At 44.6% G+C, this 17,418-nt stretch overlaps 1 pseudogene; it reads left to right on the top strand.

Annotated features, from left to right (window-relative positions):
- The first annotated feature begins 11,032 nt into the window (after positions 1 to 11,032).
- LOC138993415 (solute carrier family 38 member 6 pseudogene) lies at positions 11,033 to 12,417 on the top strand (annotated as a pseudogene).
- Positions 12,418 to 17,418: the final 5,001 nt, after the last annotated feature.

Here is a 17,418-nt window from a genome sequence, read left to right as displayed (position 1 = left end):
GCAACACAGGGCCCATTGCTCTTCTCCTTTAAATGCCTGACAAAACTAGTTATTGAAGGTGGGACCTGAGTCTTCCGGGGAGGGAGGCAAATTCTTGGCTCTAATGAGCCAAGGAGCAGAGGTCATTATTTCGATGGGGTGTTTGCTATTTACTCCCAGTCATGCACTTGACAGATGCTTTCTGATTAGCAAGCCTGGAGCAGCACCAGAGAGTGTTCAAATCCTCCCCCCCAAATCTGGACTCCGGGACACTCCTCCTGCACGCAGATGAAGCCTCCCCCCCCTACCCCCCCCCCCCCCCCCCCCCCCCGCCCCGGCCCCGGGAGCAGACAGCCTCCCCAGCCGCCCAGAGTCACCTAGGCTGCTGGCAAGTGATGATTGAGAGCGAGGGAAGCACCACGGAGAAGCAGAGGCTGTGCCTTGAAGCAGTTACCGGCCAGGCCTGTGTGTGCCTCTCCCTCCTGCTGCCCAGTCGGGAGCAAGATGGTGTAATACGTGCGTTTTACATATCAATGGCAGAGGAGGCTGCTTCCAGATGGCGGTACCTATTTCAAAGCCACCTTTTTATGCAGAAGGAAGGCTGTGCGACCTCCCTCCCAGTCAATGCGTTTTGTAAGCCCTGGGAACGAATGCTTAAAAAATTGTCCTGGGCTATATTTCATGTCCGGTCCAACGTGCAGTGTGTGTACAGCTGTTGGGGGCTGGCATGTGGTAGCATATTAAAGGGAAGATTACCATTTCCCATTTTCTTCCCCCTTCTGAAGGCTTGATCTGCATATATGAAACTTGTGGAAAAAAATAGGCATAATGAGACAAGGAGGCCGGGTCTCAAGGCACTAGTCGGTGCACATCTGGAGTTTGCAGCGTCCTGGAGATAGTTACTTTTATTCCCAGGAGCCGCCGCCGGGGTGGGAATGGCAGCCCCGTATCCATGGTGAGCCTCCCTATCGCACCGAGCCAGGTGTGCGTGCGTGTTGTTTCTTGGAAAGGCTGTCCACCGAGGGGGTGGGGAGGGGAGAGGACCAGGGAGGAGGGGAGGGAAAAACAGAAGGGAGGTAATTAGGCGCCACCTTGCCCAGAGGAGCCAGCTCAGGCATCTGAAATCAGAAGTGGGTATTGGACGGGCGCTGGTGGAGTCAGCTGGCGTGCGCGGAGGTGCCTGCCAGCTCCAGGCTTGTTTCTATGGGGACAAGGCCAGGGAAGGGAGGCCCTGGGGTCAGAAGAGACACAGAGAACAACACCTAGCGGGGTGGGCCTTGGGAAGGTCCCCGCTACTCGCCTCCTAGGTAGTGTGATATTGGTTCTGAACCGACACCTGAATTCATGCTGCTCCCCGCCCCCACCTGCCTGTCCCCTACCAGCTGAGATGTTGGAGGTGTTTCAAACCGCGCAGGCTGTTATTTAGAAAAAGACCGCATGGGGTGGCATTGTGGCTGGATCGCGGACTGGCTGCTCTTTATATTCCCGGTTAATGGATAGGGAGAGTGAGGAGGGAAGCGCTGTGTGGACGGCCCTGCAGTGAAGGGGAAGCTAGGAGTGGGCTGGGACATTTTCCCAGGAAGAGAGTTCGTTTTAGCGCCTCGATTCTTAGGACTCATGGATTCCTTTCTTTCTTCTTTCTTTTTTCAGCTGTGAGACTGTGAGGTTCCAGATGCTCCGTGTAAAACAATGCCCCGCAGGGGAAAGTCAGGGAGGGAAGTGTGAGGTGCAGCTCCAGGCCACCCTAGAAAGGGCCATAAACAGCAGCTGCTTCTATTGTGCGTGCCAAGTGCCGCCTGTTAGCTAGGGCTCCCACTCCTTGTTTCTTTCTCTTCAACCAGATGTGACCAACAGGAGTTTGTCCGCTCCTAGGTGGACCCCGGATGGTGCGAATCAGGGAAAGGAAGCAGAGGGGCCCCCGGGAGGGGGGTCTGGGGCCCAGGCAGGGAGGCGAGCTGCCCTTTCTCAGGTGCGGGTCTTCCCCGTCCGCACACCTGATCTGCTGTGTGCTGCCCAGCTCTTGAGATTCGGCAGCCGAGGCAGAGTGGGAAGGGGTGCTTGAGACATCTGATCCTCAGGCTCCAATGGGGGCGTGTGGGGGGCTCAGGACACACCTGAGGAGAGATGACGTCAGGGAGTGCTCAGAGGAGCACGGTTAGGGATCCCGGGGACCAGGTGGGGAAGGTAGGAAGAGGATAAACAAAAGAAGTCCATGCTGCAGGGACCACGCAGACCCTGGGTGATGAAACAGGAGGGTGTGGGCAGGAAAAGACACATTTCACTCAGCCACACCTGGCAAAGGGCTCCATCGGTTCCCCATTGGTAGGGTCAGATGTCAACGTCAGAGCCACATTACTTCTAGTTAAGTGTGTGTGTGTGTGTGTGTGTGTGTGCGCTGTTTAAGAAACTATGGGTTCAGGTTTTTTTTTTTTTTTTAATTTTTGTTGTTGTTAATCCTCACCTGTGAGGTTCCAAATGCTCATTGTAAAACAATGCCCCACAGGGGAAAGTCTGGGAGGGAAGTGTTTTGCCATTGATTTTTAGAGAGAGTGGGAGGGGGAGAGACAAAGAGAGAAAATCATCGATATGAGAGAGATTGGTTGCCTCTTGTACGTGCCTCAACTGGGGATCGAGCCTGCAACCAAGGCGTGTGCCTTTGGAATCAAACTTGGGACCCTTCAGTCCCGAGAACAATGCTCTGTCCACTGAGCCAAACCGGCTAGGGCAGGTTCAGGTATTTTTAACCTTCTTATTTCTCTTCCCTTCATCATTTTCCCAAGTTAGAGAACATTTGAGAGCTGTCTGAGATATGTCAGACCCTAAGTAGTGCAGCCAAGAGTCAGAGCGCAGGATGGAGAGATGGGTAAGCAGGAATAAACAGCTTATTCTTGTTCCTTTGGTAAATGCATATGGCCCAGGTCAATGAGCCTACAAGCAACAGCCTCAGATTTTGTCCTCTCCTTTCCATGGGGTTGATGAGAATCATTGTAAGACCTTCTGAGGGTTTCAACTTCGCTCTCACAGCTATTTCTGTCATTGTATTTGACAGGTATTTCTGAATTACACAGCAGAGAATTCTCATCTATAGCTGAGGGTAGAAATGAGATGGGGATAGCCATTCTGGAGAGCAATTCAAAAACACTTAGCCAGATTATATATTTTTATATTCCAAGACTCGCAATCCCAATATGTGCCGGAGGAACTCTTGCATATGTCCATGCGGAAACAAACATATAAGCATGTTCTTCGTGGCTTTATTTTGGGTCCCAGGGAGTTGGAGGCAACATAGGTATCTGTCATTTGGGGAATGAATAGATGAATGTGGTGGGAGCTTATGGTGGTGTACCATGCAGCAAGTGAAGCTATACACAAACACAGTTCTTTAGAAAGAGTGTTGAATGAAAAAGCAACAAATAGATAAAGAGCTACAACATACCATTTAAAAATTTAAAAAAACCATACATATGCAAACAACACTTATTTTTAATACTAGAGGCCCGGTGCACGAATTTGTGTATGGGTGGGGTCCAGCAAGCCGGCCCTGATTAGGGCTGATAAGGCTGGGCCAGCTGGGCTGGCTAGGGAAAAGGCTGTGGGCAATTGTCAGGCTGGCCCCACTCCCTGGTTGAACTCCCAGTATAACTCCAGTCAAGGGGACAATTTACATATTAACCTTTTATTATATAGGATATTTTCATTTCCTAGGGCAAATTCTTACTACCTTATATGGGGGGGGGGGGGGGGGGCGTGGCAGAAGAAGGAGACAGGTCAAAAATAAAAGGGAAAAATTCAAATAAAAATAAAGAAGGGAGAGGTTTTCTACCGACCAATCCTAACATTGTGCCACGGACCAAATGGACAATGAACTTAGCTCTGTACCTGAATTCCTACGAATAAAATTCCTCTTTCCTTGGTCTACCGACCTATAAAATACCAGAGTTTCTGTGATAAGAGGCACCATAGAAATGCACGAATGAACCTATAATATAACCATCAACACTCAATCATCAGCCACTCTTTAAACCTACACTTTGGGTTTAATCCTCTGCTAGGCATGTTGGGGCCATGGGGAAGCATATGGTATTGTCCTTGTTGTTATGCAGCTTGGAAATTATATGTGAAATAATACTAGTAATATGCAGTTCAACACTGTTTATAATGAAGACCCTGAGTTGTGTGAGATAGAAAAAATTGAAGAGCTAGTTGGTGAGACAGGAGTAAAATCAGGAAAAATGTCACGGAGGGAGAAGCTCTGCCCTGGGCCATCAAGGATGGAACCGAATCGGGTAGCAGACCCCACAGAAGGGGGCAGGTTTCAGGTGTGGAGAAAATGGGGTACAGGGCACACTTACTGGTCATCTGTGTGGCATTCATTTCCTGAGAATGTGCCCCCCTCCCGTAGCTCTGCATTCCCTTGGGGTCCTCAGAAGGCTATTTTGCTCAACCTCTGCAAAGCCCGTTCTGGGCAGTTGAGGGAAGGAGGTGGGATTTGGCCAGGAGGATCCTCTGCCTCCACCGCGAGGATTCTTTCCCTTTATTTTCCCTCTTATACGTGGGGCTGTCTCTCAGCTTCGCCTCCTTCGATAGGACAATGGAAAGGAGTCACAATTTAAAGTGACAGTCTTTTATTGGCAATATTTCATGGAAAAGTCTCACTCCACATACTCGTGGACAGACCGCCCGATGATCATTTTTCAAGATCTTTTTAAAGAGTCCAACCAATGCTGCAAGGTTTAAGAAAAATGGGAGTCTCAAGCTCCTCCCCCTCTATTTCTCCTTACTCGGAGACCATCACTTGGAGCTTTGTTGACAAATCCCTTTTGTGTTTATCTTTATGTTTCCATTTAATATAATTACATTGCTACGTTTTAATCTCTCAGTTTTAGGCATATAGGATTTAGCTTTCTTTTCTCTTTCTCCCTTGACACAATAAACGTTTCCCATCCCATTCCCAATTATAATCATATTATAATTTTGATTAAACTAATATTCAGAGCATGTTATTTGAGGCTGAGCCATGAAGTAGCAATGATTATTTCTCATTTCTCAAATAACTTTTGATCTTCCTGACTCTTAGTTGTCCAACAGAATAGCCACCAGACACATGTGGCTACTGAGTACTTAAGATGTGGCTAGTGTGACTAAGGAATTAATTTTGAATATTATTTAATTACTAGTGGCCCGGTGCATGAAATTTGTGTATGGGGCGGGTGTCCCTCAGCCTGGCCTGTACCCTCTCCAATCTGGGACCCCTCGGGGGGATGTCCAACAACCGGCTGTCGGACATCTCTCTTGCAATCCGGGACCACTGGCTCATAACCACTCACCTGCCTGCCTGCCTGATCACCCCTACCCACTCTGCCTGCCAGCCTGCTTGCCCCCAACTCCCCCCGCCCCTCCGCCAGCCTGATTGTCCCCAACTGCCCCCCACTGCCAGCCTGCTTGCCCCCAACTGCCCCCCTGCTGGCCTGCTCACCCCCAACTGCCCCCCCTCCCCCCCGACAGCCTGATCACCCCCAACTGCCCTCCCCTCCTGGCCTGATCGCCCCTAACCTCCTCGGCCTCGGCCCCACCACCATGGTTTTGTCCGGAAGGACGTCCGGAAGATCTTCCGGAAGGTCTCCCAGTCTAATTAGCATATTACCCTTTTATTAGTATAGATAATTCTTTAACTTTTAAACTTAAAAATTGATGGCTTTTGGAAAAAATTTAAGTCTGTTTGGAACATGTTTGATATGTGAATAACCTTTTCAACTGCAAATTAATAACTAAATACAAGTAAAATCAAGTATTTCTGATAAATTTTAGTGTGCAAATTGAGATGGGCTATAAACGCAAATACACACTGCATCTCAAAGATTTCATATGAAAAAGAGTATAAATATTTCAATAAGTATACATTCATTTTATGTTGAAATATTTTGGATATATTGCCTTAAATTAAAATATATTATTGATATTAATTTCAACTCTTTGTTTTTAAAATGTCATAATAAATTTAAAATTACATATGGGGTTCATACTTGGTTTTTATTGGAGAGCATTGCTCTGGGTTATAGTTGTTTAGTTTATTTATTTGATTTTCATTACATTTATCAACTCCCAATTCTATGCCAGTATTCTATTCTGGATCTCCTCTTGAGATATGCATTTATTTATTGATTTATTGTGTATTTTTAAAAATTTTTTTCTAAAATATTTATTGTTTAAAGTATTACATTTGTTCCCATTTTCCCCCCATTGACCTCTTCTAGCTGTCCTCACCTTCTTTTCCCCTCTCCACCCCAGGCCTTCACCACCCTATTGTCTGTCCATGGGTTATGCATATATGCATACATTTCTTTTGGTTGATCTCTTCCCACCCACTCACCCAACCCCACCTTCCCTCTGAGATTTGACAGTCTGTTCCATGCTTCTATGTCTCTGGATCTATTTTGTTCATCAGTGTATTTTGTCCATTAGATTCCACATATGATTGAGATCATGTAAGAGATGTGCATTTACATCAGACATCCTGTTTCTTCATCTTTTCGGGGGTGGGGGTCTGTCCTGGAGCCCTCTGATGAGCTCTTACCTAGATTGGCTACTGTCATTCTGAGATACTTCTTTCTTTCCCTTTATTGTTTGACTGTGTCAAAGCCCATTTCCTGGGTCTCACTCATATTCTTCCTTTTCCGTTCATTCCTTTGTTTTATGACACATACTTTTCTGTAGTTTTCTAAAAAAAAAAAATGAGTGTGTGGAAGATTAATTTTTCAAATGTCTTCATTCTACACACGCCCTTGAATTATATTTTGTCCCATTATAGAGATAATTTTTCAAAATTTGAAAGGCATTGTACCATTGTGTTTTAGCTTCCTGAGTTGCTACTGAGAAGTTCTAAGTCATTTGATTTCTTACCATTCATACATGATCTCTCCCTCTCCATGTCCGTCTCTCTTTTTCCCTCCCCTCCCTCTTTGCAGAATCATTTTTGTCTCAACAATGTTGTGAGGTTTCATAACGATGTAACTTGGTGAGGGTCATGCCCTTCAATTCTGGGAAATTCCCTAAAATGGCTTCATTGGTGACTTCCTCCTCTGTTCTTTCTCTTTGGGACTCTATTATTTGGATGAAACAGGTCATTGTTGGCCTGGACTGGTCCTCTAATTTTCTTACCCTTTCTCTTTTATTTTCCATCTCTGTCTTTTGCTCTCCTTTCTAAAGTTTCCTCAATTTATCTTCCAGCCCTTCTGCTGAGTTATTCACTAATACTATCATCTAGCTAATTTTCCAAAGTTCTTTTTTGTTCTTTGACTACTTTTTCTTTTTCACAGCATCCCGTTCTTGTTTTACGTACAGTATCTTTCCTGTATCTCCTTCTCCAGGGATAAGGATTGTTTTGCTTTTTAGTTTCCTTTTCCCTCATAATCTCCTCTATGTCCCCTTTTGTCCAGTGTTTGGTCTCTGTCTTTCATGTTAAAGGCTTCCCCAGCCACGCTGGGTTGTTTGCACATGTTTAGGGTGGGGGACCAGAAGCTGGGGTGGAGGCTGTGTGCCTGTGTGTGTGTGAGGGGCCGAGATGTCTTACTAAAGGGAGCTTCTCTGTAGGGTGGCTGCAAGGAGCTCCCAAGTGAGTTGCTTAAGGTCGTTCCCCTAGAGCCAGGCAGAATTCCCAGAGGAAAGCCTGTATGTCTCCTGCCTGTGGGGTGTTATCCTGGCTGCCACACTCTGGGAGCTGAGTTGGGGAAGAGGGCTTGGGATCTCAGCATTCAGCAAGTGTGCATTCACCAAACCCACCTGTTTCGGTCAGGCTCCCAGGCTGCTGCTGGCTGCCCTTGCCTGCTATCTGTTTCTGTTTAACAGACTCCCCCAAACTTTGTGGCTCACACTAAAGATGCCTTAAAAAAATTCTAGTGATTTTTCACCCATAGCAATATTTATCGGTTATTTGCTCTTTATAGCAATGGACTTGTAATATTGGTGAAAAATCCAAGTTAAAGCTTGTCTTAAACTCATTCCCTGCTGTTTGGAATAAGTTTACTTCATAGATAAACATTTGTTCTGAGGATTCCAATAGGTTTTCTTCTTTGTGTGCCAAACCTGTTCATATGTTCTGTGATTTTAATTTTCTTTCCATTTGCTTGTTCCTTCAGAGGAGACCTATGTGGGCCCAGTCTGGAAACTTGAGATGGTTTTGTCAGCGAGTGTGTTGGTTCCTGTTGCTTTAGTCCCCAAGGGGACATTTTAAGTTTTTATTTATTGGGTAGTTTTATTTTCCTTGCCTGCCAGGGGAAGTTGGTAGCAAATTACTGGGAAGGCATTTTTGTCTCAGGAATTCACTGCTTTTTCAAATCGTTCCTTTGAAGGCTCTTGTGGTGGAGGTGCTGACGGGGCTTCCCCAAGTCTCTCCAGGGTGGCCAGCCTGTGTGTGAGGCGCTGGTGCAGTTGCCAGACTGCTTTCCTTTGCTCCCCACCAACTCTCCCGCTGTCCCATTCTCTCCCAGTGGCTGTTTGGGAATCTCAGGTCTCTGGGGGTTATTTCACTCACGTACTTCCCATGTGGTGTTTCCTTGTCAGTGCTGAACTGTTCTTGTTAGTACCTTGACCCATCTGTTTTCACCTGCACCAAATCGTGTCTACTTCCTCCAAGTTTCTAGCCCATTGATACCATTCTTCCTTAGTTCACGTGGATGCCATAGGCTTTTCTTCCTTCTCTCTGATCCTTTCAGTGGGATTTGGGAAGGGAGGGGCATTAAACATGTCAGCTCAAATTGTCACCTGCAAGTCTCCTTAGTTACTTTGTCCTTGCTTTTCATCAAGCGGGTTTAATAAGATGTGCTCCACAGGTTAGGTTAATCTTGAGTGGATATTTCCTTTTCTATGGCTAACAAATGGTGCAAACATGATCTATAGCAGTGGTCTTCAATCCTGGCGGCCCATTAGGATCACCTGGGGGGCTCAGACAAAATGCTGATGTCCTGGCCATACCCCCGGCAGTTGCGATTTGATAGGCTGGGGATGGGGGACAGTCTTCAGCTTTCCTAAAGGCTCAGTCCCACATGGTGCTCAGAGTGAACCATGGATCTCAGAGCAATGGGAGCAGGTCCTAAGCCTGTGAGTGCCTTTGACATGAGGAAACAGTAAGAAAAGGAAGCAGCAGGAATAGAAAGGAAGACACTGTAGGGTTGAGGGAAAAGCATGGGATTTAGTGCCCGTGTCTGATGCCCAGCTTCACAATTGAATGTCTGCATAGACTGATATTACGTCTTTGGGGCCCCGTCTTAGTCTCTGTAAAATGGCAATAATGATGTTATCTGCCTTGTAGCATTGACACAAGACAAAAGTGCGTGTCTGTGGAAGCAAGTGCTTTTTTTTTTTTTTTTAAAGAAAGAGAAATGTAGTGTTAGAAAAGGGAGGGAAAGAACATGAAAGAAAATAAAAATTCATAAGATTGACAACAGCAGTATCCCTTTAGTTGGCTGCCTGACCTTGGCATGAATCTAAATTGATGATGATTATTTTTTTAAATGGTGAGACCTGCAGGGGACATTCCAGGAAGGAAGTCTAACAAGGCCAAGATGTGGGTCCCAGAGCTTTGGCTGCTTCCTTAGCTTTAGCAGCACTCACAATTCCAGGGATGAGCTCACAGATTCTATCCTCATTAAATTGTTATCCATGTTTCCTGCTCATTCTCCCAAAAGACCAGCTGCAGTGCAAACTCAAGATTGATGGGCAGGTGGAAAAGCCCTGAAGAAGTCTAACAATCTTTCTAATAAAGTTTGGGAAAAGACCTCATGTCTAACCAGAGGCAAAGGAGTCTCTATCATGAGATACCCATTAACCTATCTCCTTTGCTTTCTAAGGTTGATGCCGTAAATCACATATTCATAGTCAATTGATACGTGCTCAGTATTATAAGATTTTGTGGGGGAAAACAAACAAACAACCACAACCACAGATCATTCTTCTTCTTTCCCTCCCCCTCTGTAGTGAGTTGAATTATGTACTCCCCAAAATATATGTCTAAATCCTAACCTTTGTGGGGCGTTTTCTCTGACATCAACCAAACTGGGTGTCTATCAATTCAGTTCAATTCTCACACTAATTAACCAGAGTAAGTGCAGACCACACAGGTTAAAGGCCCAGTCCCACAAGCCTGCCCCCACTTCAGATGCCAGTTGTAAAACTCAAGCCAACCATACTTCTGTCTGATCGTGTACAAATTGAGGGTCTTCATGATCCACTCTTCAGGCTTGTTAACTGGCTAGAATGTTTCAGAGATCTCAGAAAAATAGTGTACTTGTGTTTATTGGTTTACAGAGATGGGCAAAAAATATCAACAAAGAGATATAAATTGCATAAAGGAACCAAAGAGAAATTCTGGAGGTGAAAAGTCCATTAACTGAAATTAAAAACTCTCTAGAGGCTTAACCAGCAGATTTGAGCAGGCAAAAGAAAGCATCAATAAACTTGAAGATAAGACAAATGAAATTATTCAACTGAGGAGCAGAAAAAAATAAGAATGAAGGAAAATGAACATAGCATGAAAGATGTAGGAGATATCATTAAATATACTAATGTACGCAATGTAGGTATCCTAGCAGAAAATAGAAAGGGGAAGAAAAACATTAAATAAACAATGACTAACATCTCCCTAGATCTGAAGAACTACATGAATATACATGTCCAAGAAGCCCAATGAACAATAAACAATAAACTCAAAGAAATATACACCAAGAAACTTGGTAGTCAGATTGTTGAAACCCAAAGACAAACAGAGAATTTTGAAAGCAGCAAATGAGATGTGACTTGTTATGTTCAAGGGATCTTCAATAAGATTAACAACCAATTTCTCCTCTAGAATCATGGAGAAAGAAGGCATTGGGATGACATAACATCCTGAATTAAGAAAACCAACTATCAATCAAGAATTTTATATCACTTCCTTGCCCTGGTGAGGTATGGTAATTGGGAGGGGTGGATCCCATAGTTCTACCTTTGGCGTGTCTAATGATGGGAAGGCAGGGGTAGTAGCTTGCAGATGGACCTGGTAGTCCGCCAGCAAGCAGCCATGAAGGTGCCCTGGGGGATCATCAACATGAAGATGGGCTGGTACATCTCTTCCCAGCAGCCTAAGGAAGTGGAGGTGGAAGAGTTGAGCCTGTTGCTAAGCAACAAACTCCACAGAGATCCCCAGGTGTTTCATTTGGTTTCTCAGTGTTTAATTTGGTAAATGCCATCATGGGAGTGGCATTTTTGGCTTAGCTTATGTATGGCTCATACCGATATCCTTGGATTTAGTTTCTTGTTGCTGGTAATTGCTCACCTGGCTTCATTCTTAGTTTATCTCCTGCTTAGTATGTGTACTCAGACAACTGTGACATCTTATGAAGATCTTGGAGTCTTTGCATTTGGATCAGGTGGTGGTGGCAGGCACCATAATAATTCAGAATATTGGACCTATGTCACTTTATCTTTTAATTATTAAAACAGAGCTTCCTACTGCTATTTCAGAATTTTTGTCTGAAGACTATAGTGGATCTTGGTATCTTGATGGATAAGCCCAACTAACAATCATTTGTGTTTTCATTGTGTTCCTTCTTGCACTTCTTCCTAACATAGCCTTTCTTGGGTGCACAAGTAGTTTATCATTTTTCTATATGGTGTTCTTTTCTCTTGTGATAATAATTTTAAAAATGGTCCATCCCTTATCCTCTGACATTAAATTGTATAGAGCAATACTTCCAGATTTCAAATGCTGCAGAAGTAAAGCACAGCTCTCTCATTTCTCTGAAGAGAGTTTGTATGCCATACCAATCATGGCCTTTTCGTTTCTCTGCCATACTTCAAGATTGCCCATATACTGTGGACTTCAAAGCCCTTCAAAGAAAAGAATGTAGAATGTACCAATATAGCAAAATTGCTTTGCTTTTTCTCATGTATTTTATATCTACACTCTTTGGGTACGTTATTTTTTTATTACAAAGTGGCATCTGATATACTATAAGATTATAATAAATACGTGCCACATGATGTTGTCATGATTTGAAGTTATGTATACTGTTTGCTGTACTTTTGACAGTCCCTTTAATCCACTTCCCTTCAAGAAAAGCTTTAATGATGATGTTTTTCCTCCAGTTTTCCACTCTCATGAATTCACCTTTTTTTTTTATTACTCTAGCACTCAATACTATCATTGTTTTACTTGCAATATTTGTTCCTGACATTAGGAATGTGTTTGTTGTAGTTGGTTCCAGTACATCAACATGTTTGATTTTTTTTTTTTACGTTCTCAGGACTATTTTACCTTAAAATTAGCAGAGAGAATTTTCTCTCATGGAAAAAGCTTGGGGCTTCTGTTTTGCTCATCTTTGGAATTTGGTTGGGAATTTTAGTTTAGCACTTATCACTTTTAATTGGATTAACAAACAAAAGATATATTTTCCCATTTATTAAGAAGAATAATCTCCATATGCAAAAAGGAAATAATTATGGAAAGCACCTTGCAGGAATCCTCTTTATATGGGTTAACATTTTTGTAAACATTATTAACAGAAAAGTGGAACAAAACCAGAGTAGGTAGGGGAAAGTGGGGTCTTAGCAGTTTTAAGAAAAGAAATTAAAATATAACAACAACAAGAAAAGAGTTTTGGTAAAATAATCTTTCCAGAATGGAGGAGAAATTAAGTCATTTCCAGACAAACAGTAGCTGAGGGAGTTCATGACTAGAATAAATGGACTCCCTGCTCTAGAATAAATGTTAAAGGGAGTCTTTCAGGCTTAAATGAAATGATAGTAGACTATAGATTAGATAGACAGTAGACTATAGATTGAAGCCATAAGAAAAAATAAAAAACACTGATAAAGGTAACTACACAGGTAAATGTAAAATTCAGTATTATTTCACTTTTTTTATGGCTTGTAATTTATCTTTTTCCTACATGATTTAATAGGCAAATTCATAAAACAGTGATTGTAAGTCTACATTAATGGACATACAACATGTAAGGATCTGATCTGGAACCATAACAATACAGGGTGGGTCAAAAGTAGTTTTACACTTGTTCGTATGGAAAATAATACAACAATCTTATATAATAAAAGTGTAATATGCAAATCAATTGAATGGTGGAACAACCAGTCAGCGGGGGAGCAGGGGGCAGGGCTGGCGAGCCAAGGTGCATTTCAATGGGCAGAAGGAGGGGACAGCAATGGGGGTGGGGTGGCGGTGACCAGAGGTGGCAGAGGGGTGATGAGGGGGGGGCAGGGCTGGCCACTCACCAGCCTGCATTGTCCCCTGATTGGCCTGCCCGGTCGCCTGCTGCAGAGGGAGGTCAGACTGGGGCTTAAGCCGTCAGTAGGAAATCCCCTGAGGGCTCCCGGAGTGTGAGAGGGTGCAGGCCCAGCTGAGGGACCCCCTCCCCCCTGCCAGTACACGAATTTTTGTGCACTGTGCCTCTAGTTAATAAATAATAATACAAAAATAAACTCTGTGTTTTGTGTACTCACAACTGTAAACCTACTTTTGCCAAACCCTGTATAAAGAGGGAGAGAGAGTGTTTGCATACTATTGAAACTATGTTGGAATTTTTCAAACTAGGTTGTTAGAAGTTTAATAGTTTAGTTGTAATTCCCAAGGGACCACTAAGACGATAACTAAAAAAATATAGGAAAGGCGAGAAGAGGGAATCAAAATGGTACACTACAAAAATCAGTCAGTACCAAAACACTCTACAGTTTTTCAGAGTACCCGTAATGGTTTTTACTTGTGGGTTCTCATACTCTGCCTGTGCAAGAGGAGTCAGAAACATACTGTACCCTTTGACAGCTTGGGACACTAGCTGTGAGGTGATGGTTTGAGCCGTTTCACCAAGCCAAGTGAAAGCGTTGGGTTAAAGACAGAGCATGAAAGAAATGAAGAAAGCACGGGACTAGAAGACAGTCGAAGTGAGTTCTAGCTGCCTGGGTTCTTTGCTGCTAATCAGCCATGTGACCTTGGACAGATCTGTTTTCTTCTCCGTAAAGGGAGGATGTGGAACTAGATCATCTCAAAGGTCTTTCCAGGCCGATGTTGAGCACCAAGGTTTGCTCACAGTCCCGCTGGATGGGACCCGCCCTCTGCACTGAGGAGCATGAGGGCTGGAGACATCTTTCCAGTCATTTCCAGTGCGGATGTGCACTCGCTGAGGCTACTTTTAAAAGGGATGAAAGTATCATAGGGCTGGAAGGGGCTTTGCAAAGTGACTTACGCAAGGTCAAGGACATCTGTGGCAATACTGACTTACTGTCTGGGTAGAGTTTCAGAGTTATCTTCAGAGGCAGCACGCCCAGTATCGATTTGAGACTGTGAGTCAGTTTAGGCCGACATTCAGTTCAAGTAAATGAGTGTGAATATGAGGGTCTTCTCTGTGCTGACCCCATGCTCAAAGCTTCACACAGAAAAATAAGAGTGAGTCCTGCCCTTGAGGAGCCCACACAGCCCACCTGCCCCAGGGAGGAAACTGGCAGGTGGAGAGGTCGGGTTTGTGGATGAAATCACACAAGGAGCAGCTTAGCTGGGGCAGGAGCCAGGTCTGATTTCTAAACTAGAAGATGGCATCAGGATGGATCAGCCCAGGCACCGTTCTCCTGGTCCCCAGAAGAGGTGGCTATAAAACTCCTTTTGGAAATAACTCTGGTCTGGTGCACTTGACTATAGATATTTTGTTCTAAACAGTAGCCAGAACATCTCAAGTTGAACTCAACACTCACTTCCTGTTGTTCTGTTTAATTGAAAAACACACAGTCCTGCCCTTTTTCACTTCTGGTCAGTGGCATAAGTTCCTCATTCACCACATTGCAGAACACTTGCCTTCAGCACCCTGGGGGCAGGATGAGAGGTGGAGGAGGCAGGAGCAGAGGCTGAGACCTGAGCCTCGTGAGATCTTCAGGCCCAAGAGCTGCACATGTCAGAGCAGCAAGGTTTGCAAAGCTTCTCCTTTCTTTATCTGGAGGTGAAGAAACAGGCCTGCTTCCTCTCCAGGTCCTTGGTGAAAACTGAATTGTTAAAAGGACTTGCTTTCTCTTTAACCATCACATTAACTCTTAACTAATTATCTTGGGCTTTGGCAGGGATATCTATCATAATTTGGTATAGCTTTATATGTGTTTGAAATCACCTTATGACCCTGATGTCATCAGACTCAGGCCGGAATTGTATGGTCCGTAAAGAATGAAGCATAGGCACTGTAGGTAGCTGAATGGTGGCCCCCAGGACATCAGATCCTAATCCTTGGAAACCTGTAAATGTTACCTTAATTGGAAAAAGAACCTTTGAAGATGTGACTCAGTTAAGGATCATGAAATGGGGGAGATTACCCTGGGTTATCCAGTTGTGCTCCAAATGCCACCAGAAGTGTCCAGATAAGAGAGAGGCAGAGAGAGATAACACGCACAGAAGAGGAGAGGCCCTGTGAAGACAGAGGCGGAGACTGGAGTGATGTGGCCACCATCAAAACAATGCCAGCAGCCACCAGGAGCTGGGGGAGGCAAAGAGAATTCACCTCTCGGGCCTCTGGTGGGAGGACAGTTCGACAAACACCGTAATTTCCGCCCAGTGAGGCTGACATTGAACTTCTGGTCCCCAGAACCCTGAGAGAAGAAATTTCTATAGTTGGAAGCCACCAAGGGTGTGGCATTTTGTTACAGCAGCCAAACTAATACGGGGACAAAAAAACCAACAACAAACTTAGGCCTCCACTGTTAGAACAGTCTGGCAAAGTCTATGGATCTCTTCTCAGAAAAACGGTTTTCAGTCATACAATAAAATATAAAAAGGATCGTGCAGGCAGACAAATGCATTGAAACACAGTTGGTAGAAGGTAAGACCACAACTGTGTACAGCTTCGAGCACATTCATAAAGACGACACATTCCAACCCGAGGCAAGCTGGAGCAGAGTTTGTTTTCAGGAGACACCAGCTCGAAGGCTGCCGTTGCTCAGCCTGAGTCACACTGTATCGTGGGGTGGCCTGCGGTTAAAAAGATTGAGAGCATGGGTGGTCTAGTGGGGTGTCGAATACCAATTCTGTTTGTTTGTTTGTTTGTGAAATCTATTTTTATTGATTTCAAAGAGGAAGGGAGAGGGAGAGAGAGAGAAACATCAACGATGAGAGAGAATCAATGATCAGCTGCCTCCTGCACGCCCCTACTGGGGATCGAGCCTACAACCCGGGCATGTGCCCTGACTGGGAATCGAACCAGAGACCCCGTGATTCATAGGTTGATGCTCAACCTCTGAGCCACGCTGGCTGGGCCCCACTTTTGTTTTGAAGAAATGATGAAAGTAGAGTGTTCCAGGGTATATACAGTAGCTGTCACGTGATCATGGAAATACATGGTGTTCTTCATTGACCAAGTCCCAGGAATGGCCAATGCTCTGAGGTGTGCTGCTTTACTTGCAATCAAAGGAAATGCTGGATTGTAGTTTGTGAACCTCAGGAGCAGGATCCCTGGCTCAGAGGGAGCAGCAGCAGGTGTGCCAGTGCGTAGGGGCTGCAGGGTGGGACAGGCTTTGTAGGGTGGCAGCCTGGGTAGGAGCTGGAGCCCTGACTCAGGCACTCTGAGAGGCAGCAGCTCCCAGGAGCTGCCCGGTGATCAAGCAGGCAGAGTCAATTGGACAGGGTGTCAGGTTGACTATGAAATATGACGGATTAACAGCCAAGGCTGCTGCTGTGACCTGCTTTCAGACACTTCATTTAGAAGTGATCATATTGCTGGATGCTTCCTATAATTTGTGATGATGCTGATTGTGATAAATCGTGAGTTTCTGGCAAGTCCCCCCCCTCCCCATCCCCCCAGCCCTCTCCAATGGCTGAACAGAGCAAATGTGTAATTCTGTGGGAACGTTCACACCACGAGTGAGAGCGAGGATCTGGCTGGAACAACAGAATGTTCAGTCAGTGAACAAAGTAATTAAATCAAGCTAATTAAATCACAATAAAAATAATTTTAATTTAATTAATTTCTCTGCGCTGATTGAACATTATGTTGCAACCATGAGGCTTTCTGAACACTAATAGAATTTAGGGGCTGGGGCATCGAAGTTGTGGTCACTGGTGTGATACGGGGGTTATTGTTGAGGGAATGAAATTAAATACTTGTAACGAGATGCTGAAGTGTTGACTGAGCCACAAACAGAAAATGGTTTTGGAATTAAGATAATTGGGTCTTTTTCATTTCCCAGTTAGGTTCCTGTACTAACCAGGGTAATAAATGTCAAATTTGGTAATAATTTGGAAGGTCTAGATAAAGTAGAGAGCGTACGATTGCTTGGCTGTGTTGGAGTTGATGCAAACCTTAGGTAGGATCTCAGCAGTGAGCTGGGTACTGGGAGAGGCAAAGAGAATTCACCTCTCGGGCCTCTGGTGGGAGGACAGTTCGACAAACACTGTAATTTTGGATAAATAGGGACATTTAT

This window comes from Myotis yumanensis, unplaced genomic scaffold, assembly GCF_028538775.1.
Source record: "Myotis yumanensis isolate MYYU_CA2020_CCGP unplaced genomic scaffold, mMyoYum1.0.hap1 SCAF_15, whole genome shotgun sequence".
NCBI classification, from domain to species: Eukaryota; Metazoa; Chordata; class Mammalia; order Chiroptera; family Vespertilionidae; genus Myotis; species Myotis yumanensis.
Note: the sequence above shows the minus strand (reverse complement) of the source record. Positions and strands in the feature narration are given on the sequence as shown.